The following is a 26,401-nucleotide window of genomic DNA, read 5'->3' as shown; positions in this document are numbered from 1 at the left end:
AATTTTAACCAATTTAAAAAAGAGATTTGTTTTAATAATAAGCTTGTAGAAACCAACAGAATTACATCCTTGTTGTATTCCAGTGTTATGAAGCAAGTAAACTAGCTAGTACACTTCACACCTTTGACCTGTGTATCTCCAGCTTAAAGAGTTGTAGTCTGGTGACCTCTCCAGACCCTAACAAGCGGCAACACTTCTCAACACAACACAGAGGAAACTTCTGACCCTTTGCAAAAGACACAGTTGCAGCTGTGCCGTCTTTAGCAGCACCAAAAACATCCACACTGTAATTATTTACACATCCATTACAAATGAGCAAATTAAAAACAACAAGTTAATCAAACAATGAGCCCGGGCAAGACAAATTCACTCAAGCACATGACTGGGAAACTTCATCCATTAATTCTAGAGAAAGATATCAGAGAAAACTGCTGATGCTCGCGGTTACACCTCTCTCATTTGCATCCCTGTCACTGCGCTTTGAAACCATTAAACAAATAGCTTAACAGAACACGGAAACTTTACTTACGGACACACTCTCATTCACACGCAGCCAAGACAGTAATTCCCTGAGGTATAAGGTAGTGTTAAACACCATTCAGACTGAGCTTCCAAACTCTCGGCTTGCTCCTCAAATTCCTACACACTCACAGAGAGAGAGGGAGAGTCTGAAAACAAGCTCCGGCAGCTCCAGTAAAGCACTAAAGGGGATTCGCTGAGGAGACATATGTCAGTAAAGCTTCTCAGTGGGATAGGGGTCTCACTAAACCTTAGACTAAGATTCAAACAAAGCCTGATCCGCCGATGCCATTCACAAACTATTAACGAGGTCATGAACTGGCTACTTTAGTTATTTTGTACACTGTAAAACCTAGTAATTAAAAATTTACTAAATGAAATGAGTTTATAGTCAACTCAGAATAAGGGCCAAAAAGAATCTGCAGATATTTGTTTGATATTTCTGCAGAGCATTTTGTAAAAAAATCTTTGGATTTATGTTTGCAGAATGATTTTAGGAGGACAAAAACGTAATATATGAAACAACTAATACATTTTTAACTTTTATTTAAAGTTTACAATGCAAATCCAATTAGATCCACTTTACTTGGTAAACAAAGCAAGTTTCTCATAAAATATTACTCCACAAACTGTATTGTAAATAAATAATATGAACATTTTAATATTGTTATTATATTACAACAATATTAGTGAAATGAATTTAAAAACTGAATAAATATAAATGTACACACATTTACACAAGTAAATACATCTTTCTGCATGCACAGAGTCTATGTGGGCCTACTCATAATTTACTGGAATTTACTGGAATTGAATCGCTAAAATCACTACAGAGACTATATTACACAGAACACTAAATCAAAAAAGCAAAATTACAGCTGACTTTAGTCACAACCTTAAACCAATAAAACCCATTAAATCTCTCAAAATCTCAGCAAAAGATCAATAAGCAACTGAACTAACAGTATTAACAGCTTCACCTATTACTAACCTGGGGTGCGTTTCCCAAAACCATCATTAGCCAACTAAGGTCGCAAGTTCCGTCGTTACAAACATAGCTTGTTGATTTGCCGTTTCCTAAATCCGTCGCTCTAACACACATTCACAAACTCCATCGCAAACTTGAGCACTCGCAACTACAGCTCTGGAGCTGTAATTAGAAACATAGTTCCTGCTGGGTTCTATTCCCACTTATCCCCCTATGCCCTATTTATTTAGAACATTTTAACATTCAAAGCTGGAATTATAAAAATAAAAAAAAGTATTAAGGTCATATGTCTTAGGTGTAATTTGCTTTCAAACTATTTTTACAGTTCAGTTTTAGCGATCTTCATGTTTACAATTGTGCTCCCTTAGTAGTGCATTTTGAAAACATTGATGTCATTTTCAACACAGCATCATGACGAAAGCTATAGGTGACCTATTCTTTAAAAGCAGAATTTATGTTATGTCTCTAAAGCTTGTGGAAACAAAAAGCATACGTTAATTCTTTTAATTTATAGTAAGTAAATTGTTAAGAATCTGTACTGTATATGACATGGGCCTGCCGGTTAGAACTTTCTGCAGTGATTTACATGTGTCAAAATGTAAAAGGTAGACTTTTCAGTAAAATTTAAAATAAATAAACAATATCCTACTTAATAATAATAATAATAATAATAATAATAATAATAATAATAATAATAATAATTATTATTATTATTATTATTATTATCATTGTTATTAATATTATTATTATTATTATTATTAAAGTATGATATTTACATTTCTAATAAATAATAAATATTACATTTCATTTTATAATAAATAGCCTCATTATTTATTTATTTATTTATTTATTTATTTGATATTAGAATACGTGTTAGCTTGTAAGTGATATGCTTTAGAATAGAATATGTAATGTTCAACTTCTCAATAATTTACATATATTTCAGTTAATAGAAAAATGGGAGTGTATGTTTTTACTAAATTTAATATTGGATTTTATTTTAAATGCGTGTGCGTGTAAAATGATATAATTTGCACAAAGAAATGATGGGTTTTTTTCTAAAGAAGTTGTTATTCCACCTAGTTTATAGCATCATTGTGGGCGTTTTACGTTATAACTAATGTGGTTCTAGCGATGGATCTGCGACAGAGAAACTACGGGTTTTGGGAAACACTCATCACTACATAGTTCTTTTCCCAAACGATGCATCATACTATGATAGTTCAGCCGCGAGTTACGTCGTTGTTTGGGAAACGCACCCCAGCTTAATGTCTATAAAACCCTTTTGCAAGGTTCACTGAAAATAATCATTTTGTTATGCTGTGTTCACACGAGACGCGCAACGTGTGAATATATTGCGCTACATGTAAATTAAACATTTTGAGTTCATGGGTCAAATTCGCTTCATTCACGCGTCAAATTCACCTCACAATAGATGCGGATTCGTGTCATGGGCAGGGTTTCAGTCTGCCGGGTGATTCTAACTTTGTGGGTTAAAGGCTAACATGGAAGAGAATAGCTGTGTTTTTGTGCTTTAGGAAGGCTAAAACCAGGGTCCATTTGTTTTGTCTAGTCCACAAGATCCTTTCAGAGGTGCACCCAGCTCTGTGGGTTTTTTAACTTCTCCAGAAACTATACTTGGATGATGGTGACTTTCAGCTGTGCTTCAGACTGATCCAAGCCCAGTTTGATGAACTGTTGTCTGGTGTCAGATTTCCCTCAGGACACCAACAACAGGCACTATGTCATAATCACTCCCCTACAAGAGCAAGCTTGTGATTGATTAACGTGGCACGAATGTCTGAAGTTCAGATTTTCCAATTTGAGAGATTCCTGTGAAATGCATTAAACGAGCAAAGAAGCTCAACTTGCGTTGTTTCATTTGTGTGAATCGCTTAATTCTCACCTCATTATTCACTCGTATTGCACCACAAGATGTCTATTCATGTCTTTGCACTGACTTAAGATGTAAATAACTCGCAATTGATGCTCTATCCAAGTCGGGTGTGAATGCAGCATTATGGGTTGACACCGAAATGGTTGACACATGGGGCTGATCTTGCCATTACGCTCTGAGCGCTCACAGTTGAAAAAAGTCAACTCTGAGCAGAAAAAGTCTGTCACATCTACTTCTGTCACATCTTTTTCATTCTCTAATCAAATTAAAGCAGAGGTGGGGTTTTCGTTGAGGTTTCCACAGTGTTTATGTTGTCAAGACAACTATGGAGATTATGGAGATAAAAGCGTGTTCGGTGTGATCGGCCCCTTAAACAGCACCATTGATGAGAGCAGCAAATGCTTTACTAGGGCTCTTTAAGATAATTTCTCAAGTTAGTTTCTCTTTGGCTGGTGTAACTGTAAATTATGGAAAGAAAACAAAATTATTAGGCTAAATACCTTTTGTCCAAGGCAACTTACACCAGTGAACACACACACCTGGACCAGGGTGCAGTTGGAGGTTTGGTGCCTTGCTTAAGTCAATTATCTCAGCCGTGTCATTGCGGTGGACATTTATTCACTCTCTCCACCAACAATACCAACTGGCACATTGACTTGAACCTGTGACCTTTGGATCCCAACATTTTACCCATTAGGCCACTTGACAGTATACACAATTGATTTTCAAATTTTGAAATGGCACTAAATAGATTAAGTTCACAGCACTCATTAGTGTCTGTTTTTGAACTTGAATGGTCTGTTGCAACGGGTTTCCTGAAACGCTTTGTGTTACTTTAACTTATAGGGTTTAACAGTGTTTTTTTTTTTTTTGAACAGAAACCCACTTATCAAGATATTATTTATATAAAAAACATTAATTTATAATTAATAGGCGATTTTATTTCATTTTTTCTGCCCTGTTTTGACCCCAACTGTTGAAACACATGCATGCAATTTAACTGGACAAGGTGGATTGTAATGCCCACTGGTGATAATAACAGTTGTGCAAAAAAGAGTGAAAGGACAGTTGTGTGATGTAACTTCAGCATGTGTGTTTGCTAGTCAATTTCTTCATAGATTAAAACTGCTGCGATTTAGGAAATTCTCACTATAAACAAACCTTTAACTAATAAGTTTAGCTCTATAAACAACAACCATTATTATTATAATATCTATTATTATTATTTTTATGCAATTACTAGTTTACTGAGCTACAATTATTTGTCAAAAGTATAAAAAAAATGCTTACTCAAAGCGCTTTACAAGCAATACAACACAATAAAAAAAAGCACTCAGGAATAAAACAACTACATTGCAAAAAATACAATTACCTTATATAAAAGCAATGTAAACCATTTTAAATGAATAATCATATAAAAACAATCGTAAAATAAAATGTTTTTAATAGTAATTTGTTTCCCTATTGTCTACTGGGAGAGTATACAGCTTTGTGGAATTAAATGAAAATGCTCTGTCACCCCTAGATTGAAGCAGTTTCTTGGGGACAGCTAAAAGACCACTCAGTGAATAACATAGATTACGACATGGTGTGTAAGGCATTAAAAGTTCAGTTGAGTACTGTGGAATCAGATCATGTACAGTCTTATAAGTCTTATACACGGATATTCAATCAATACAATAACTGACTGGGACAAATAAGTAAGGTAGAAGTTGGCTTTAGGTATTGGGTAGGATTAGAGATGTAGTGTCACCGACTCGGTCCCAGTCATTCCCCTCGCTGGCCAGCAGAGGCCACCATCTCCGGAATTCTAAGCTTTACATCATCCATTTACCCTGATCATGCACACCTGAACTGAATCCCGCTAATGACCCACGTACCCTTTATAAGCCAGCACCAAACGCTCATTCTGTGCGAAGTCTTGTTTAGCCCCGGCCAGCATTTCAGAGCGTTATTCCTGCCTGACTCCTTGTGTATTACTCCAGCCTGTTTCTTGACTCTGCTTCGCCTTCTGCCTGCCCACGACCCATGCCTTGTATACGGACTCTGATACTCGCTGCCTGCACACGAACCACGCCTGTTATACGGACTCTGATGTTCGCTACCTGCCCACGACCCACGCCTGGTTCACGGACTCTGATACTAGCAGCCTGCCCTCGATCTATGGCTGGTAATTCTCCCTGTGTCTATTCATCGCCAGTCTTTATTCATCATAGACTGTTGTTGTTGTGTGTTTGCACGTTAGTGCATATTGTGTGTGTGAATAAGTGCTTGAGCAATAAATACTGCATAATGGATCCCTCCATGTCAGTCTCCTCGTTACATGTAGAATAAGATCATACTTTATTAGTACTAATTAACAGCCAATATATTAATAATAAGCAGTTAATAAGCCAGTAGTTAATAGGGGGAATTGGTACTTAAACCAAAGTTTTACCAAAAGTAGAATAATAGATGTAATAAAAACCATTTTTCACACTTGTGTTGTGTAACATTACAGTCTGATCCAATATAGTTGGCACATATTGTCATACTTTTTTAAAAATAGCTGGTGTTAAATTATACCTTTTTTAAACAAATATTTGGTTAAAGTAAACAAAGAAACCAAGTACTTACTGATGTGGCCTGAAACCTCAGTGATAATGAAGCTTATCCACTGTTTCCTAATATTGAGGTAAGAAAGGCGGAGGTGCAAAGGATGATACTTATTTTCGAAATTTTCAATACCGATGTGAATATTAGTAATTTGAATTCAAATCTGGTTCCTAAACAATACTATTTTTGATACCGATTTAATCAATTTTCAATCAAGTTTTAACAAAATTACATAATACATTTTTTTTCAGTTTTGTTTTTTACAGAGTCAAATTCTTAAAATCACAACAAAACAAAATAAATAAACAGTTTTCAGTTGCAGATGAACAATTTCATGCCAATATATGAGGCTCATTGCTGCATCCTCAAAGTTCTTAATCAATTATCAGTTTTTGCTAGAAAAAAAAATCATGTTTGTTTTTTTTGTTTTTTTCAGAAGATATCCAAATCAATTTTAAAGTATTGAAATTTGGTACCAATATACAAGATGTTACTCTGTGGTATTGAGGTAATTCTGACGGTCCCTAAAAAGTAAGGAACTCGATACTCATAAGTCTTACTAAAAATAATTTTATTGACTTAAGAGCATCTTTTCTTTGGTTTCTGTGTATACCTGTGTGTGAATTAATGGGAAGAGCACACAGGCAGTGATGTAGAAGTTGGTGTTGATCTTAATCTGAGAAGGCGCTATTTTGTAACCAAACAGCTAATTTCACAACCTGTGGTTTTAGCAGATTGAGTTAAACATAAGCTTTTTTATACAAAAAATATTATATAATTAAAAGTCATGAAAACTATTTTTTTACATTATTTCAACGTAATTTATAAAAATGAAAAAGGTTTCATTTTATTATTATTTTTTTTAATTAAACAAATTTGAACTCGAAGTCTTAATTTTTTAGGGTTAATTGATGCAAGTTAAATTAATTAATTCTTTCATTTATTTTTTCCAGCTTAGTCCCTTTTATTAATCAGGGGTTGCGACAGAGAAATAAATCACCAACTAATCCTGCATATGTTTTACCTATTTGCTGTCCAGCATATGTTTTACGCCTGACCTTCTTGCTGTGAGGCGATCATGCTACCCACTGCGCCCCCATGACACTTGCTAGTTAAATTGGTTCAACAAAAGTTAAAGTGAGCAACATATTTATTTTATTTATTTAGTTTTTTGCTTCATATTTTGTATAAGTTAATGACAAGCTTTTGAGCTCTGAAACTAAAAGGAAGCTTTTATAATCCAATGAACTCACTGAAAGGTCAAGGAAATTTCATTTGTCAGTTCATAAGTTCATAAAGAATAGTCTAAGTGCTGGAATTCCTGCATAGACAACCAAACAAAACAGTCTGGAAAGATTCAAATAAAAGAAAACAAAGCTTAGAAAATCATTTTATCCTCCTATAATCATTTGTAAACAGGAAGGAGTGGCTGGATGAGCACTCGAGTAGGAAACTTCTTTGATTAGCGATAGTAGCATGCAGTGTGTCAACAGTGACAATCCTCTTAGGATAATGAAGACAATTGTCTTAAGCCCTAATGCTGTCTTATCGGGTCGGCAGATGAATGAAGATTGCATTTTGTGCTTAGACAAAACATACAATTGCTTGTTAATAAAAAAAATCATTTGCTGAAAGTGTCTATTACATACATTGATTGATCATTATGATAACTAACAAATATAAAACTATGATTTTTCTTCACGGCTTTGTCATTTTGTGCTTTGTTCGGCTCACCTGTTGTACTTAATACTGTCTACCGCCATATGGCTTGTAGAAAGTACAAACAGCTTTAATAACAGTGAAGGACAAAGTCACTTTACAGCTGAGCATACAGTACATAATGCAACAATTCATGGATGTGAACTAGACATACAGAGAAAGCAAAATCAAACCGCTGACACTTCACCTGACATCCTAAAGGTTTTACTTTGCATATACAGCAATGTATACAGACTAGCTACAGTAGTAGACTTTACTACTAGGACAATGAGGACAAATTATTGTGATATATCACTTTTGTATAACAATTTGCAATCAAAAAGTTAAAGCTGAATAGCTTAGTAGTAAGTAGTGTGTTTAGTAGAGGATTCTAATTTAGATACAATATTGCAAGTTACACTGCGAAAAAGATTAGTTGACTTTACCTAAAAAGAGAGTAAACTTGTTGCCACTATAGCTATTTTTTAGACTTATAAATCCTCCCCAGACTAATGTTTTATTTTGCTTGTTTCCTAAAGAATTGTCCAATGCTGTGTCTTCTTCAATTGGATCATATCTGGAATGTCTGTGTTACAGTCTTGGTCAAAACTTGGTTATATTAGGGCAGCAGTGTCCAAACTTGTGTCCTGCATAGTTTTGCTCCAACTTCCTCCAACAAACCTGCCTGGAAGATTCTAGTATTCCTACAAAGAGCTTGATTAGCCAATTCAGGTGAGTTTAATTGGGGTTGGAACTAAAATATGCAGGACACCGGCCCTCCAGGACTGAGTTTGGACACCCTTGTGTTAGGGTCTTATATCAGGTGAAATGAGGTTCAAAGACAAAGATGATAAATAATAAATATGTGGCATGGTTGTTGGTGCTGCTCTAAGTATTTCAGAAACTGCTGATCTATTGAAATCATCTCAGACTGGTTTCTTGAACATGACAATGAGTTCAAACATTGTACACTGTACATGATACTATACTCAAATCCATTTCTCAATCCATTTCTCAACATCACTGGGATTTGGTGGAACAGGAGATTTGAATCATGAATGTGCAGTCGACAAATCTGCAGCAACTGCATGATGCTATCATGTCAATATAAACCAAAATCATATACATGTATACACAACAGTTCTTTCTGGTTCTTGAATCTGACTGGCTGATAGCCGTGCAATATTCTGCCAGTAACAGCACTCGTCCAGCCTCTTAACCCTTCACCCTTGTGTATTACTTGTTGCCCACAAGTGGCAACAAGCAGGGGACAACTACAGTTTGACAAATATTGCTGCTTCAGGGCAACATAATGTGCTTTTATGGCTTTTTTGGGCGAGACTGTAGTTGTTTAGATTGCAACTATGCACTTCATTTATAAGGATAGTGCCTATTTTTAAATATTTATAATTTCTGAGAGATGGCGCGTGAGCGGCCATGAGCCTGCCATTGAGAAGACTAAAGATGGTTGATGTTGCATCCAAAAAATGGTGACAAAACGCATAATAAGCCCTTAGAGAAGGAATAACCTAGCACATTCAAAGTTTATCTCTCTCTTTTGTTTGTTGTAGTGCTGTAGTTAGAGAGAAAGAAGAAATTCCTGCATGTGTTTTTTCTTATCGCAAACACAGCAACAATCTGGTAGTGTTTGTGCTGCTTTTTTCAAGGTTAATTATTATGATATCCAGATTGCATCAGAAAAATACTGTAGCCTGTAATATACTGTAATGCTGTAGGGAGATATCACTGTAGACGGGTGGCATTTCATGCCGTTTAGCCTTACAATATTAAAATGTCAGCAAAATCACCTGTTATGTCAACACTTTAGACACTATCCCAGAGAATCAAATTAAATACTAGCAAGTCATACTAGCAAATACTAGCAAGTCATGGTCAAATAACAGTCAAATGGTCAGTCCTGGCAGCAAACAACGTAAACAATTAACAAACAAAGCAAGGCAAAAGAAGAGAAACGCGTCATAACGTACACAGTAACAGTAAAACAAGACTAAGCAATTGGTCTATGCTGCTTTTAAAGTGCATGTAATCAGTTCATAACGATCCTCCGACTGTGTGTGTGCAATCAGCGGAATCTGGAACAGGTGCATTTGAGCGCACTTAGTGTGTAACTTCATTGAACAGATTTGATCGTAATAATCTAGGAAAAGTATGTAAAATAACAGTGTTTTTCTGTAAACATTTTAATGAAAATATCTGTACATTTACTATTTTTTGCACTTTATTTCAACAAAGAAATTTTACCGTAATACTGTTTTTGTTTGGCAGCCGTAGCTGCCAGTCATTTGACCTTTTTTTATGATTTTTATTTTTACAGTGTAGTTCATTGTTAGTTCATGTTAACTCATGGTGCATTAACTAATGTTAACAAGCATGGACTTGGATGTTAATAATGCATTACTAAATGTTCAATTATGATTAATAAATGCTGTACATGTGTTGTTCATGATTAGTTCATGTTAGTAAATTCATTAACTAATGAACCTTATTGTAAAGTGTTACCATAAAATCAAAGGTTTGAGTATCAAATCAACATATTAAAATTATTTCTGAAATGTCTTCCTGTAGCTCAAATCCAGTGGTTTTAGTAAAGATAGCGGGTTTAATTCCTGATTTATCAAACTGATAAAATTCTTTCAACTTTCAATGCAATGTAAGTAGCATTAGAAAAAAACGTACACCAAATGCATAAATGTCACCAAAAAATCAGGTTACAACAAAGATGCTGAAAATTATCATTATTATTTTACATTTTAAAACTTTTGCTTGGATAAAAACTTTTAAACAATAAGAATGGGAGGAAATAAAACATTTAGTTTAAATTATTTTAAAATAAAAATAATCAATACTTTTTTCTTTTTATAGTTTTTATTATCAATTAATTTATTTGTTTGTATGAAGTGAGCGGTCAAAAAGTCACAGAGCCGTTATGGGAAAAATTAAGTTCAACCTCAAACCTTTTTTTTTATTTATACATCCTCTTATATGACATATAATAATGATGAACAGATGCTTCAAATGATGAGTCATAACTTACAAGTTTGTGAATGAACAACATATGTTTTTCATTTAGAGTCCAGTAAGGACAAATTACAACAGCTTTTCATCTTCAAAATGTTCATAAAATTCCAGTGTCCTATGCAGCAAACAAGGCTTAGCCTGCTTTGACAGCTGCCGTCTGACCTTTGACTGAAGCAAATATGCTCATATACTCATCATGATTCATGATACTAAAAACGCAACTCTTTGCCTTCGCACCGGAGGTTTCCAGACATCATCAAAATATTTAACTCACACTAATAAAGCCAGAGAGGAAGCAAAGGGAATCCAAGAAACCTGAAAAGACAACTAATAAGCACTGACACAGAAACATTCATTCACGGTGGATGCCACAACACAAAAGCACCTACAATTAGAAACAGGTATGCAAGTTTATGACAAGCATAATGTTAGAGTTGCATATGAAACCAATTATGATTTGTCATTTTGCTTTTGTTTGTTTCATGCTGGCAGCTTTTGGGTGTGAAAAAATGTTGAGGCTTTTGGACAAGTCGCAACTCATGTGTGCATTTTTACTCTAACTTCTGTATTCCAATTATGCATCTATGCATAAACTATAGTGGGAACAAAATGTTAAAATTAAATTATTTTTAAACAACATGCTTTTCAGTACAGCAAACTTTAAATGCTGATAAAATTCAGATTGACGGATTTTAGGCTCAAAGGGGTTAAAAACGTTTGATATGGCAAAAATATCAATAAAAAAGCAGCAATATTGAGAAATATTCCAAAAATAGAGTTTCAGTTACATTTATTGTTATTTAAAAACCATTAACTGAGATTTTTAGCTCAATTTTCTACAAGTATGTTGCTTATTAACAGTTAGTAAGTTAATAATTCAGTTTATGTACAATGTTGAATCAGGTACACATAATTAAATCATACATTATAAGTTCTAATAAACAACCAATATCTTATTAATAGGCAGGTAATAAGCTAGTTGTTAACAGTATGAATTGATATTACGCTAAAGCGGTACCTTCTGGTGTCATTTTAATCATAACACCTTTCAGAAAAGCTGTAGCATGTTATGAATATATGGTGAAGTAATTGTGTCAGCTTAAATTATTCTTGATGTGTCATGGACAAGTAAAAGTCAGACTACATGTTTCTTCTTGACCAATCATAGCTTGTCTTTGACCAATCCGAGATGTCACCACAAACAAGAGTGTAAAGCAACAATGGTTACAAATATGTATAGTTTTTCTTGTCACCAGTAAAACTCTGTGTACTTTTCCTCCATTGCATAATTACACTTGGCAGCACCAATGCCATTGTCTTTCTTTTAAATTGTTTGAAAGCTGTGTAGGTGAGCCTATCCAGTTGAAGTCAGAATTAGTAGACCCCCTGTTTGTTTGTTTGTTTGTTTGTTTGTTTGTTTGTTTGTTTGTTTGTTTGTTTTTTCCCAATTTCTGTTTAACAGAAAGCAGAATTTTTTCAACACATTTCTAAACATAATATAACTTCTTTCTAATAATGGGTTTATTTTATCTTTGCCATGATGACAGTTCATAGTTTTTTACTAGATATTTTTCAAGACACTTCTATATAGCTTAAAGTGACATTTAAAAGCTTAACTAGGTTAATTGGGTTAACTAGGCAGGTTAGGGTAATTAGGCAAGTTATTGTATTACAATGGTTTGTTCTGCAGACAATTGAAAAAAAAATTGCTAATAATTAGGCTAAAAATTCTGTCCTTAAAATGGCGTTTGAAAATTAATAACTTCTTTTATTTTAGTCGAAAAAAAACAATATTTCCTTGCCCTGTTAAACATAATTTGGTAAATATTAAAAACAAATAAATAAATCAAAGGGGGGCTAATAATTCTGACTTCAACTGTAGGTGTCAACATTACAGATATGACAGAAAAATGAAGGACCACAAAAATAAATCTGTCTGTCTGGACATTACAAAAAGCATCAAATTTCAAGGTAAAACAACCCTTATGACACACTATATGAAACAGACTGTAGGAAAAAAATAAAGTTTTGAGCTTGAGCGCCTCCAAGTGCTGTTTACTTTAACTTCAGTAGCTCCGTGCACATGAACAAAAGTGGCGATCTGTTTGGCGGAAAAGGTTTTGACGTGGCACGTCAAAACAAAAAAACGAGAATGAGGCGGTTTTTTTTTTGTTTTTTTTTTGAATCACGCTTTTGCGCCTGCTGTTTTGCGTGTTGGTGTGCAAGATCACATTGATGCCCTTTATTTAGTCACGAGGCGTTAAACGTTGACAGAAAATGCGAGCAAAAAACGCCTCTTTGTGCACAGGCCTTTAGTCTGTTTTAAAATCCAAATTCTAAACATCCCAGTAGAAAGTTTTCATCACAGACAGAAAGTCAGTGGCAGACTCGATTAACCCTAATACTTAAACAAAATCTGATGATGTGTGTTCTTCACATCCACTACGTCACCTTACAATTATAATGTTCTACCTGACATTTTTGTCAAAATTGAGTTATTCACATATTCTTATTAAATGACAACTTATTTACATTATGGGTTGTTTTTTTATATAAGTTGTTTACATTTTAAGCCTTTAATGTAAAAAAAATAAATAAAAATGTTACACACATATTGTTTGCTATGGAATGCAAAAACTTTAAAGCTTAAAGGGCCATGAAACCCTCTCGTTTCAGCAGGGTGTTTTCACACCTCTACTTTGGAAAAAGTCAGAAAAGTGGGCGTGTCCAGCTCTGTTTAGAGGGGAGTGTCGGAGGAAGAAAAGAGGCATGGTGTGCGCTGAATTTCAGAGTCAAAAGACACAACCACAGTGGACAATGTGACTGTGTTTACATGGACATCTGTAGTCGAATTATTTGCCAAATTATTAAATGGTGGACTTTAACTGCAGTTTGGCTCTTTCATTCAGGGAATTCATTCATGTCCCTATCATGTCCCTATCAAACGAGATATTTGATTCGAGGAGCTGCTCTAAGCGTGTATTTTTCATGCAATGTTTGATACCGCACGGCGAATGAGAGAAAAAAAAAAACTCAGCATTTCCCGGAAACTTAGATGCTGTTGTAAATGAGGGCGATGCCGATCCTCTTGTGCACCACCAGAGGGAGCCATCGCCCGAATTCTAATTCGACTCACGGACTCAAATTCCCATAAGCCCTGCTACCTGGCACTGATTGCAGTCCAGGTGCAGCTCATCAACTCGCGTGTATTTATACCACACTCACGCTCTGGTTCTTGCGAAGTCTTGATTTGCCTGGCTGTCATTTCTGAGCGTTCCATACTCCCTGTTTCGGACTGATCTGTGTTTCTGACCCTGTGCTTGTTTCTACGACTAAGAAAGACATCTGCCTGCCCCTGATCTCCAGCCTGTTATTCTGACCAGTAAGATATCTGCCTGCCTTTGAACTCTTGCCTGTCCCTCGTTCTGTCTCCTGGATTGCCCCTTTGTGATTGTATGTATGTGTGCTTTTAATAAAGCTTGCAAATGGATTCAATGCCTTCTGACTCATCACAACAGATGCACACGGCAGGTAGTGTCAGAAAGCCGCGTGTGTTATTCCGGTCACAAAATCCAACACGAGGTTATAGTTTGGCTGTAACTGTTAGTGCTAACGTGTTTACACTCGGTGCAATAGTTTGTTTGATACGAATAAAATACGAACTGAATAAACAAAGAGCACTGGTCGCTCACTTACCAAATCTGCAGAGACAGGACAATCACCAGCAACTAGAGCCGCGTCTTTATTTAGAGGAGACTACAAGCGAATCCGGATCTCAGCGTTTGCAGATGAGAACAGCTCTCAGGTAAACAATGTTCCTCCTTAGACACGTAAGTTATTGTTGTCGCGCGTCGCGTACACTGTTAATCCACGCGTGAGAACAAAACTTAACTGCAGCAAACTATAAAAGCAACACTTCACGCTTGTTTTGCCAACACAACGTGGCGTTTCTGTCGTCTACACTCTGACAGTAATGAATATTATTGAAGTTGCACAATAGAGCGCGCTGATTGGTTTGAACCAAGCCCTACTCATGCATTAATGCAGCACACTGTAAGACGTAATAAGATTCACTCTGGCACAGACGCCCAGTCTGCACGCTGGAATACAACGCTATTATGTCATGGCCGTGATGCGGCTTCAAAAATTAGTTTCAACCCGGAAGTACGAATTTGCTTGAAATAAAGCAAAAAACAACCAATTTACACTTTTTAGTGAAATATAGGTGTCCTAATAGTGTTTTTAGCAGTGTGGGACACATACGACTGTCAACAGCTCAAAAAATGTGTTTTGGTGTTTCGTGACCCTTTAATATCTCAAAATCATTCAGAACTCAGAAAGAACCTTATAATTCCAAGGTGATGACTATGCTCTGTTTACGTCATTTACTCTACTCTTCTCCAAATTATTCAGCCACTCACTTTCTCATATATTTTGGGGAAAGTTGATGAATTAACGTGTTGTAAATCCAGCAGCTCTAACTTGCACCTGCAGTGCAAACTAGCATGGCAACATTCATCACAGTTATTGATCAAATGAAATGATCATTATTAAGCTTTTTAAGCCACAAAGGGGGAAGGAATGATGGTCAGCAAGAGTATATTAAATTTAAGCGTGAAAAGGTTTAGAATATATATTTGCTGCTTAAATGGACATTCAGAAGTCCCATAACAAATCTAGACACGTAGTGCTGGTGGAGATTTCAAAGGTTCTCTGATTATTAATACAGCTAAACCAGACTATTTAAATGGCGAGCAAGCAATCTCATTGGCTCTATAATTTACAGGGATAAAAAATTTGTAGCATAAGGCAATGATGTAATTGCTTGCATATAGCATATAACATTGTTGTCAGATTTATGTTTTTTTTTTTCCTCGTATTCATTAATTAATGAATTAATAAATTCATTCATTCATTCATTCATTCAGATTCTTTTTTTTTTTTCGGCTTAGTGTCTTTATTAATCTGGCGTCAACATAGCGGAATGAACTGCCAACTTATCCAGCATTTGCTTTACGCAGCGGATGCCCTTCCAGCTGCAACCCATCACTGGGAAATGTTTCCCTCTTATGTAAAGCTGAATTCTCAGCATGTTTACTCCAATCTTCAGCTTCACACAATATTTCAGAAAATATTCTAATATGTTAATTTAGAGCTCAAGTAACATTTAATCTCAGCAAGTGCTTAAAGCAGTTTGTGGATTTTTTTTAATAGAAACTAAAAAAAAAAAAAAGCATTTTGTAACACTTTAAGGTGTCCTGTTTTATAAATACATAGTCTGTGTACTTGATATGCTGTACCAATTACAGCTAACTATGCATAACTACCTGCTGCTAACCCTAAACCTAACCTACATTCTAACCCTCATCCATAGGAGTAAATATATTTAATTAATTAATATTTATTAAAATGTATTTATTTATTTATTTATTTGAAGCAGCTCTGGCACAATTTACATTGTAAAAGGGCTATACAAATAAAGGTTAATTGAATTAATAGAATTTAATTGAATTTATTTATTTATTTATTTATTTATTTATTTATTTATTTATTTATTTATTTATTTATTTATTTATTTGTCTGTGTGTTTGTTTGTTTATTTGTTTATTTATTAATTTATTTATTTATTTGTCTGTTTATTAATTTAGTCATTTATTTGTCTATGTGTTTATTTTACTTTGTACCATTAAAACATTTTTTTTACGTTAACTTTTGCTTAATTTAATGCATCCTTGATAAATTCATCGTTTATTTTCCTTTGGTTTTGTCCCTTATTCATCAGGGGTCACCACAGCAAAATGAACCGCCAACTATTCCAGCATATTTTTTATGCAACGGATGCCCTTCCAGCCGCAACCCAATACTGGTATTTAGCATTCAATGTACTTATTAATATGAACAAACAATTAACAATGCATTTATTATGGTATTTGTTAACCTTTGTTAAGGTTAGTTAATGAAAACAAAGTCATTCATTCTTAGTTCTTGTTTACTCACTGCATTAACTGTCATGTTAACAAGCACAAATTTGGATTTTAGCAACGCCCTAGTAAATGTTGAACTAAGAACAATAAAAACTGTGAATAAATACTGTACTAATTAACACAACCTTAAAAATGTGACCTATTAATGACCTTTTCAAACAGTACGGAAATGTCACTGCATTATACAACAGCATTTAAAATCAGTGAGCTTCTTTTTTGAAATTAACAACAAGGGCATTTTTCATTCAAAACACTTCACAAGAAACACATTATTGTAACACTTTATTAATCGTGCACAATAAGTGGATCTTGTTCACAGTTAATGTGATTCTCTACACCTGTTATTCTGCACACCTACATGTACTGACTTCATAAACCCCCTAATAATCACCAGATGTTATTCAAGTTAAATCAAATAACAGAAAACAGAGAAGCCGAGACTGATACATGTACAATACAAATTATAAGTGTGACTTCTACATTTTAGAATCACTGTACGCACAAACAAATCTAATTAATCACAAACCATTGTTTATCAAATTCAAAACAAATCAGTCACAAACTCAAGCATTTCTCCTGGGGCAAAAAGCTCTTGAAATGCACAAATGTCTATAGTATGTGCAAGAACATGTTTGCAAGCTGAAACATGCAAATAAGTTCAGAATGTTAGCTTCCCAACATTTTTAGGTTCATCTTTTACATTCTTTTTCAGTATATTGCTGTGTGTTTTGCCTACTGACTAAATTCCAAATATTTATAGCACACTTTCACTATAACAGAAAAAAATACAGATACTTTCCGCATAGCACAGTACATTATACACAAACTTCACAATATGCAAATAGGCTTACCTTAAAGTATCTTCTTCCTCACTCACACTATACTGTCCTTCTGTCAAACAAACACAACTGCACTCACAAACACAAACACGAGCTGTGTGACAGACCTCTGTCAACTCGTGAAAAGCCAGAACCAGTAATACCAGAAGTGGGGAGGTGACTTGAGGGCTAAGCAAACACTGAGGGAAGGCAAGTCAATGTGTAGCGTGTGTGTGTGTGCGCGCGCGTTTCGAGAAAGCTAGATTCAAAGGAAAACCATTAGATCACAATAAGCCATAGTGGCTTACATAATAGAGCAGTTTCATTAATTTGCATTCAGTCTGATCTGATGTGATCATTAATTAATTGTTTAATAATCCTAAAAGTTTAAATCTCAGGTGTTTCGTGGAGGTGTGTCCCGTGATTCCATCAATTGACTGGAAAGTGTCAACATTTTTCAGATTTTAGGCTCACTGACTGAAAATATATTTAATAAGTATGAACAAAATATATAAAAACTTAATTTGTATATTGAACTTTTCCATTTCTTTTAATATACTAATTGAATTAAGTTTATTTTTTTGTTACTTCCCGGGCAAATTAATTTTAAAATATATGTTTAAAAATAGCTGAAAAAAAGTTGCACACGCCTTAAGCTTTAGCATGAACAACACAATGCAGGTGGCTGCATGGTTGAGTAACAAGCATTCTTTCTTGTTTGTTTGAATGATAAATATGACTTGTAATGACCTAAGTGGTCTCTGTGTTGTATTACCAGATGGTCAGAGTAAAAAGTAAAATAATAGCAATACAGAGTGCTCAGCATAAATGAATACACCCCCTTTAGAAAAAATGTATCCATGTCGCAGTGAATATAGAGAACATTTTTTTTTGTTCATTTAAACAAAAATGTTTTATAAAATGTAAAAAAAAAAAAGGGTTAAGTCTATTAAAATAGGACTTTAGTCACCTAAAATCCTTAAGAATAGACAGATAATACATTATCTATAAATTATTTATACAGTTGAAGTCGGAATTATTAGCCCCCCTGTTTATTTTTTTCGTCAATTTGTTTAATGGAGAGCAGATATTTTCAACACATTTCTAAAAATAATAGTTTTAATAACTAATTTTTAATAACTGATTTATTTTTTATCTTTGCCCTGATGACAGTAAATAATATTTTAGATATTTTCAAAACACTTCTATACAGCTTAAAGTGAAATTTAAAGGGTTAAACAAGTTAATTATTTTAATGAGGTAGGTTAGGGTAATTAGGCAAGATATAGTATGACGAAGGTTTGTTCTGTAGATTAAAGAAAAAAATATATATAAATATAGCTTAAAGGGGCTAATATTTTTTTTAACTACACTCTTAAAAGTGATGTGTTAAAAATTTACACAAAATATGTGTTAAACAGGTCGTAACACATTTTGTGTTACTACGGACACATTGTGTGTTAATATTGTGCTTAACTGTTTACACATTGACTGTGTTAAACACATTTAAACAGTATGTTGGAATACAATGCATTTTTGCCTGTAGTCAAATGGCACTGTGTTATGAGTTTATGTAGTTTATTTATCATGATGGTAATATAAAATAAGCATTTGTGAGTATGTGGCTAAAAATTCTATATTTCGGGGTTTATACTGTGAATTTCTGCACGCGCATGCGCAGTGACGTTCTTTTTCAACTGACGCTCTCCCAGAGCTCTATCGGATAACGCACCTCTCTGCCTCAGGTGAGTGAAATTCATTAAAATTCGTGTACGATAGTAAATATTTCTTCCACTCTGCGTGAGAATGTTTTGTGTTAGTTGTCCAAGAAGTTATTTTTGTTACTTTTATTATGTTTTCATGTTTCGTACTCCTGATACACGGGACTTAGCAACTCTGTCATGTTACATTAACTTTAGCCGCGCAAGCTAACGCATCTGGCGCGTCTTTTGTAAAGCTGCGTTGGCACTTGGCAGAATTGTTAATAATAAGTTACATATAAGGCGAAAGACTTACCCTAAATATGTACTGCATTTTGGTGTAAGAGTTGCCGTCACTTTAAAAAGCCTCTGCGTCTCTGACACTCGAGGTAACGCTACCAGATATAATTTATGCATTTAACGTTACGTTATTATCATAAGGTTATTTAATATATAACCTTATATGAAGCTCTGCGGCAGGAATTTAAACATAAATCCCTTGTCGTAACGTTAGTTGGGTGCTTTGTACAGACACCAAATGGCGCCGAGGTGTAAGCAAATTCATAAACAATAGCTAAAATATGAAGATCTTTAATGTACTCAATTTTGCGCGCCATTTTGTGGTACCCTACTAGTCGCATACTATTTAAAAGTGTACTTTTTATTGTCATACACAGTTACAGGTGTTTGTTTTCTCATTGTGCTGTATGAATTTCTCTCTTAGGAGATGGAAGTCGAGGAACAAATTACACCGCGTTCTTGCAACTGTCTTCATAGACAGAAAGGAAATATGGAGAAAACTATTCACAGATGGCAATGCTGGAGATCTGATAGCCTTAGTCAAACAGGTCTCAACTATCTTTTGATTGAATATTGAAATTTGACAGATTTTCAAGTTCATTGACACTGATGTAAATGCAGGAGTAAAGGAGCTAGGCAAATTTCAAATATATTATATTGCAAGCAACACCCCGGACTCATTAGAAAGAAGTGTGCAGGTAAAACATTAATATATTTCTCCCTTTATATTACTATAGATAAACGTAAACATTTAAATAAATAAAATGTTTTGGCATTTCTTAGTGTCCTTTAACAGACTCAACTCAGACTGGCAACACAACTAGTTTGCTGACGCTGCTTGAAGAAAAGCCTCTTCAATCCTGAGAGAACATGAAGACTGTTAAAAAGTTGCTGTCAGTGTCCTTGTAGAGAAACATGGATTGTGAGTATGTGGTTTGTTTATTTCATGTAAGATGTATTTATTTGCAAATTAAATAAATTACATTTATTTAAATAAGTTATATATTAAAATAAATTCTACATTTAAAAAATATTTCAAATAAATACATTTAACAATTTATCCCAATCAATTCTGAAGTACCACTGTTTAGTCAATTTTTTGTTTGTCAATGTTTGTGTATAAGCAATTTATGCAACTGTATTTGTTTTTTACCTTTTTAGCTATCCTTCTGGTATAGAAAAGCTGGTACTAGCAAAAGAGATTCTGTCATTGTTCCCCTCAGGTGCCCTTTGGTGAAAATGAGGGACATGAGAATGTAAGAATGTTTTTACATTATAAACTGAATTTATTAGGAATGTGTATATAAGTTGCTCATTTATTTGACTTTCATTAGTTCTGTTTTTACATTACTAATGTCAGGAGGATTTTTTTTTTTGCTAGGCCATCACACAGTCGGACGGAAGCTTCAACAGAGCCAGTGGGTGTACAGTTTAAAACATCATCATTGTACACCGCAACCTTCTTCACCAAGTCCAGATGAAACCGTACCAAGTGAGTTGTTGTCTCTGATAAAGAAGATGCGACCAGACAATTTATCATCAATAAAGACTGCAATCAATCAAACCTTCAGTTACAGAAGAAGATGGATAACAACAAAATCCCTTCAAAATCTCTTGCTGAAATCTTCAAGGACTATCCCAGATTTCTTGACATGCCAGCTTTGGTAATAGACATGCTCAACTAAGACAGAACTTTACACAGACATTTATTTCATAATTGTAATATTAATATTTCTTTGTTTCTGATTTCTTTCTTTCTTTAAAGATGGACATTGAATTTTCCAAGCTCACAGATAGGAACGAAGACTTGTTTATCCAGAAAAGGGAAGGGACGATAATTCCAGAACTCAAAGAAATAGCATCTTGGAGAAGAATATTGACATCAGACTCTTACTGAAGATGGCTGACAATCAGCATGATGGTATGAGTTTCAGCCAAAATATCTGTTGCATGTGCACACTTTTCTAAAAATAGTTTAAAAGATAAAACTTAATGTGAATATTAATATTCTATTAAAGATATTAATTTCTAATATATTTTGTTTAAATTCTTATTTTGCATGTGACCTGTATCTTCACTTCAAGATGAGCTGTTAAACTGTTAAAGATCCTTATTCATCTTCTTCCACCCACTGCCTCTGGGAGAAGTGTTGCTGGGAGTAAATGCTGTGTGACTTCTGCTGTGTCCTACCTGTTGGAGCAAGTGCCGGTATAGTTTTTATTGGTTTAGCTTATGATAAATAAAATGTTTCTAATGCAGCAACATTTTCTTATGCTTTTTATTGTTTCATTCCTGAAGGCTGGTACCACCGTTACATCTTTGCTCACTGAATCCATGAAAGGGACCCTGAAGTCAGCTCAGCCGCAGTTGGTTTCTATTGGTTGTCTAGGACATGGATCCTTGTACGTGTACGTGTACTTGTAGCTGTGGCAAAGAATGACTCTTTTGCTCTTCCACTCGATCCTGAAAGCCTGACCTGTGCTGTAGACAGACTTTTCAAATTCTTCTGGCTGTGCAATCTTCAGTATCCATGCCAACTGTCTTCTGTTTTTTTTTTTTGAGTATATATATATATATATATATATGACTTGTCCTTGTCCCAGTCATCTTGCACACGATTAAAGGTCATGGAATTAATTGCTAAGGTGCAGTCTTGTACCTAATTGAAATAAGCATGTACACCTATCCAAAGTGTCTTTAAAATGATTTTGTAATTTGGCATTTAAGGGAAATGCATGCACTCTCTGATAGTCACAACCTAACTTTAATTTGTTGTCAAAATCGTTGCCCTAGAACATATCATAATTTAAATTCCTTTTTAAAACATCTCAACAGATCATTTTAAAATTAATTCATGCCCTTCTGAAGAGTCAGGACACACAGGGAACAAGAGTTTTAAGAGTTAAGTATTTTGATGAACATATTTTTTTCTTCAGTGTCATCAGAACAAATCGTTTTCTCTTTGCTTTGCTGCCTGGGGACTTAATAGATTACAGACCTCTAGACATTTTGTCATTTTGTGATCAGCAGTATGTATCTCCTAAATACAAAATATTGTTTTAAACATGTTAGTGATTGAAACTTTGGTAACACTTTATAATAACTACACACTATAAATCATTTATTAAGCATTAGCAAATGGTGAATTCATTAATTTGTAAAGCGTTAACTCTACATTATAAGACATTAGCGGTTTACAAATGCTGTATTCTTGACTTATAAGTAAATGTTTAATGTGCTTAATAATTGTACCTTCACACTTTGCTTCTGATTATTTTTTCACTACTAAATTAAGGACTGCATTATTTACAAACCATTTGAATTTGAAAGTATGAATTATAAAAGTACAATTGTTAGGCACATTATAAATGTGCTTATAAGTCAAGAAAACAGCCTTTGTAGCTGTATTTAGAAACCCATTACTAATGTCTTATAATGTAGATTTAATGCTTAACAAATAGTGAATCAACTACTGTACTTGCTAATGCTTAATAAATAATTTATATTGTGTCGTTACTATAAAGGGTTACCTAAATGTTTGAAGTGTTTTGACTATATTTGACAATGATTTATTTTGTTAAGACAAGCACCTTACATGTGGGTGAATGTATAATCAGTGTGCTATGGTTATTAATTTCTTTCACTAGAGAATAATTTTGAAAATGGATATGTTTCATACATATTTGACATTTTATTGGCATGCGTAACAGATACGAGTTCAATTTAATGAATACTTTTATAAAGTGAGTTTTTATATTATGTACAATGAATTGCTGTAAAACATTTGAATGCATTTGGGAAAATTAAACAGTATGTGAACAGTGTTTAATGTTTCCTGTGAGATTTTGTATATTGATTTTACATTTATAATATTTTTTACATTTAAAATTACAAAAAATGAATAGTAACACACAGTTGTGTTAAACACATACAAAAATAACACATCTGTGTGTCAACTTATGCTGCACATTAATGTGTTACATTTTATGACACATTTTGTGTGTTAAACTTAACTCAACATGTGTTGTCCCTGAGCACACTCAGGACATGTGTTGAAAATAACACATGTTGTGTTGTTTTCAACACATTCCTTTTTAGAGTGTAAAACGGTGTTTAAAAAAATTGGAACAAGTAAAAGGTGAGTTAATGGTCACAGAATGTTCAGTTTTGTATGAACTGTTCTTTAAATAGTGAGTATGGTGAATTTAGGGTGACATTTCCTACAATAAATTTTGTTTTGAAAAGCTACCGATTACTTAATAATCGATTGTCAATAACCCTTTAATCGATAGACCTTAACAATGACTGGTTAAGCATGCACATTTAAAAGTTTATTTATGCTTTGCGCTGTGAGACGCCTCCACACATTACATCATCAAGTGTGTGCAGTTTACCTTATTATGCAGTCACCCTCTTGACATTGCACATTGCGCTACGCATAAAAAGCCTGTTATGCGCAGATCTCTGTTAGATGTGCGGGTGTTTTAATTTTACCTCACAGACTGGCATGAATAGGCCTATGCAGACTCTCATTTTTTAAATCGCGCATCACAACAAGACATGCAGGGAATCTCTCCATTCACTCAACGGGTTTGAGAGCTCTCTCATCCTTCAGACCAAGTTTACTCTTCCAAGGAAACCTAAGAAAACCATCAGTGCTGCGAATAGATTGTAAAGACTGTCCAGCTCATGCTGCTTAAACCGCGTTTCGTTAATGAATTAAAATTTAACCATAAAAATAGTTTAATGGATTGTTTTGGCACTATACTATAGCGAAGTTGTGTTAAAGCGCTTCACATCAGATGTTATTCATTCTGTTTGTACATTAGAATTAAGTTACACATTATACATAACGAAATTCGTTGCAAAAAAATACATTTTCAAAGAAAAATATATAAAGTGTATATATTTTTTGTGACTCCCTTAAATGACTGCAGGTGGATGATGCTTCGCTCTGTGGAAAATAAGCATTTAATTAATAATCCACTGTTGTTGTAAATGTCTGTCATATATTTGCTGCATTTTTACTATGTCATTAGCACAGCTTTCAAAAATGATGACATGAAACTCTGCTGGGTAGTTGCGCTGATTTACCAACACTTAATCACAGCCTGTATGGCTGTAGCCTACACTTGTATTGTGTGCAGCATCCGGAGGAGCAGGGTGCAATTATTATTAATAATCATGTAATTATTGCATAAATATTTACAAATTTATGGAGTAGTAATGAATTTACCTCCTATGATAAGTAATAATATGATAAAATGTAGTAATTATTTTTGTTTACATTTTCTATAATAATAAAATATTACTCACATGTTTGGCAATACTGTACACTTAAGCAAAACTATTTGAAAACTATATTAAACAACCCAGGCTCATTCTGAAAACGTAGTCCCGTGAACGTTTCTGGAGACTGCAAAATACGTCCTGTGATGTTTTTGTTTTTGTGAATCCACGAGAGGCCACTGTGTGCGCATTTTCGCATCTCAAATGTCTCTCAACAGTGCCATTCGCGCCTGCGCTGTTGTCGTGTAAATTAACCCACCAGAGGCCGCTGTCGAACGTCTGTCTGACTGACTGAATGATTGACTGGGCGACCAGCCAATTGGCTGACCCACCCTCCTCCTTACCTAAACCCAACTAATTGTACCAATTAACCCGCCCACCCGCTTACTTCCCTAAACCCAGCAAGCAATTTACATAAGCCCTCCAGAAAAAGAAAAGCCTTGCCTGATTTTTACCACATTTTCAGACTTTACCACATTCTCATTCTGTTATGAACTTGTACACTTTATTTTTTGGATTCTGTTTTTGTCTTACCTGATTTCTGAAACCACTCTTCCCCGGACTCAAATCCGGTCATTGCCGTCATCAGCTCCTCTCTGCGTCTCAAGTCCGTCGACGTACACGATGAGCTAACTGGACAAACTGGTTGCAGTGGGAAAGCCCTCCACACGAAGGTAAGTGGTCAGCCGGTAAGCGTGAAAAGGAATGGCGTCAAACCGCTCTATAGCGTTCGCTTAAAAATTTAAATGCAGCCATACGTACCTCCAGCTACATAATTTGCAGTCACCAGAAACATCCACCGGACTAAGTTTTCAGAATGTTCCAGGGTTGATTATAAAATCCATGTTATTAGTTACATAACAATAAAGGTAATTAAATATTTTATCATAAATATACAAATGAAATAAGCATTCAAATAAATTAGTATATAGTAAAATTTTATAATTGTAATTATCAAATATTTAACATGAATAATCATGATAAGATACATAAATAAATTATTTAGTTTGATGTTATTTTCATTAAATAAATTAAATGTAATACAGAGGCTTAACCTTGTGAACCACAGTTCTGCTAGAGTAAACTCAAAAAATACTTTTGTGTTACATATTTAATACTAAATACTTTTTAATTACATATTTAAAACAACAAGTTTTAGGTGTTTTGGGACAACTAAATGGTTTATGCTCAATCCACTTAAATTTGTACAAAAAAAATGAAGCTAACAATCAATTTGTGTTAGGACAACATGAAGGAATTGTTTGGAACGCAGCATTTTTACAGTGTACATCACTGTTCAGCAGCACAATTAAAACAGTCTGTAATGGTACAGCACATCTTTCCATTGGCATACAGTTTAGTCAGCACAGCACTTTTTATATAAAGTGCAAAAATTCAGAAAAATGAATCAAACATTTCCATCAGTTTGCTGTCATTTAGGATGGCAGGATGGAGAGAGTGAAAGATGATGAGAAAGAGAGAGAGAGAGCAAGGAAAAGAGCTGTTAATCTGTGCCTCACAGCAACGCAGTGAAAGTCTGGAAGTATCTGGAACAGACAGGAAGAGCGACGGAA

At 34.4% G+C, this 26,401-nt stretch overlaps 1 protein-coding gene and 1 long non-coding RNA gene across 27 annotated transcripts in view; one reads left to right on the top strand and one right to left on the bottom strand.

Moving 5' to 3' along the window:
• chl1a (cell adhesion molecule L1-like a) overlaps window positions 1-26,401 on the bottom strand; it is a 163,462-nt gene that overhangs the window by 84,149 nt on the left and 52,912 nt on the right. For 14 of the 25 annotated variants that reach the window (XR_012398374.1, XM_068216786.2, XM_009296667.5 and 11 more), the window contains exon 1: window positions 17,572-17,700. The exons of 7 other annotated variants lie outside the window; for them this stretch is intronic. The gene's annotated coding sequence lies outside the window, so the exon portion shown is untranslated. Of the gene's footprint in view, window positions 1-529; window positions 642-17,571; window positions 17,701-26,401 lie in introns of those variants that run through there. 4 more of the 25 variants (XR_012398375.1, XM_073938599.1, XM_073938601.1 and 1 more) reach the window with 1 other exon arrangement.
• LOC101882732 (uncharacterized) lies at window positions 19,227-23,362 on the top strand. 2 transcript variants are annotated; one of them, XR_012399023.1, is made up of 10 exons: window positions 19,227-19,283; window positions 19,963-20,086; window positions 20,160-20,236; window positions 20,322-20,460; window positions 20,700-20,794; window positions 20,920-21,030; window positions 21,110-21,202; window positions 21,304-21,459; window positions 21,623-21,746; window positions 21,837-23,362. It is a non-coding gene; the product is annotated as an uncharacterized lncRNA (long non-coding RNA). The 2 variants fall into 2 exon arrangements; XR_012399024.1 differs by lacking the exons at window positions 19,227-19,283; window positions 19,963-20,086; window positions 20,160-20,236 and having other exon boundaries at window positions 20,355-20,464.

This window comes from Danio rerio, chromosome 23 (assembly GCF_049306965.1).
Source record: "Danio rerio strain Tuebingen ecotype United States chromosome 23, GRCz12tu, whole genome shotgun sequence".
NCBI classification, from domain to species: domain Eukaryota; kingdom Metazoa; phylum Chordata; class Actinopteri; order Cypriniformes; family Danionidae; genus Danio; species Danio rerio.
Note: the sequence above shows the minus strand (reverse complement) of the source record. Positions and strands in the feature narration are given on the sequence as shown.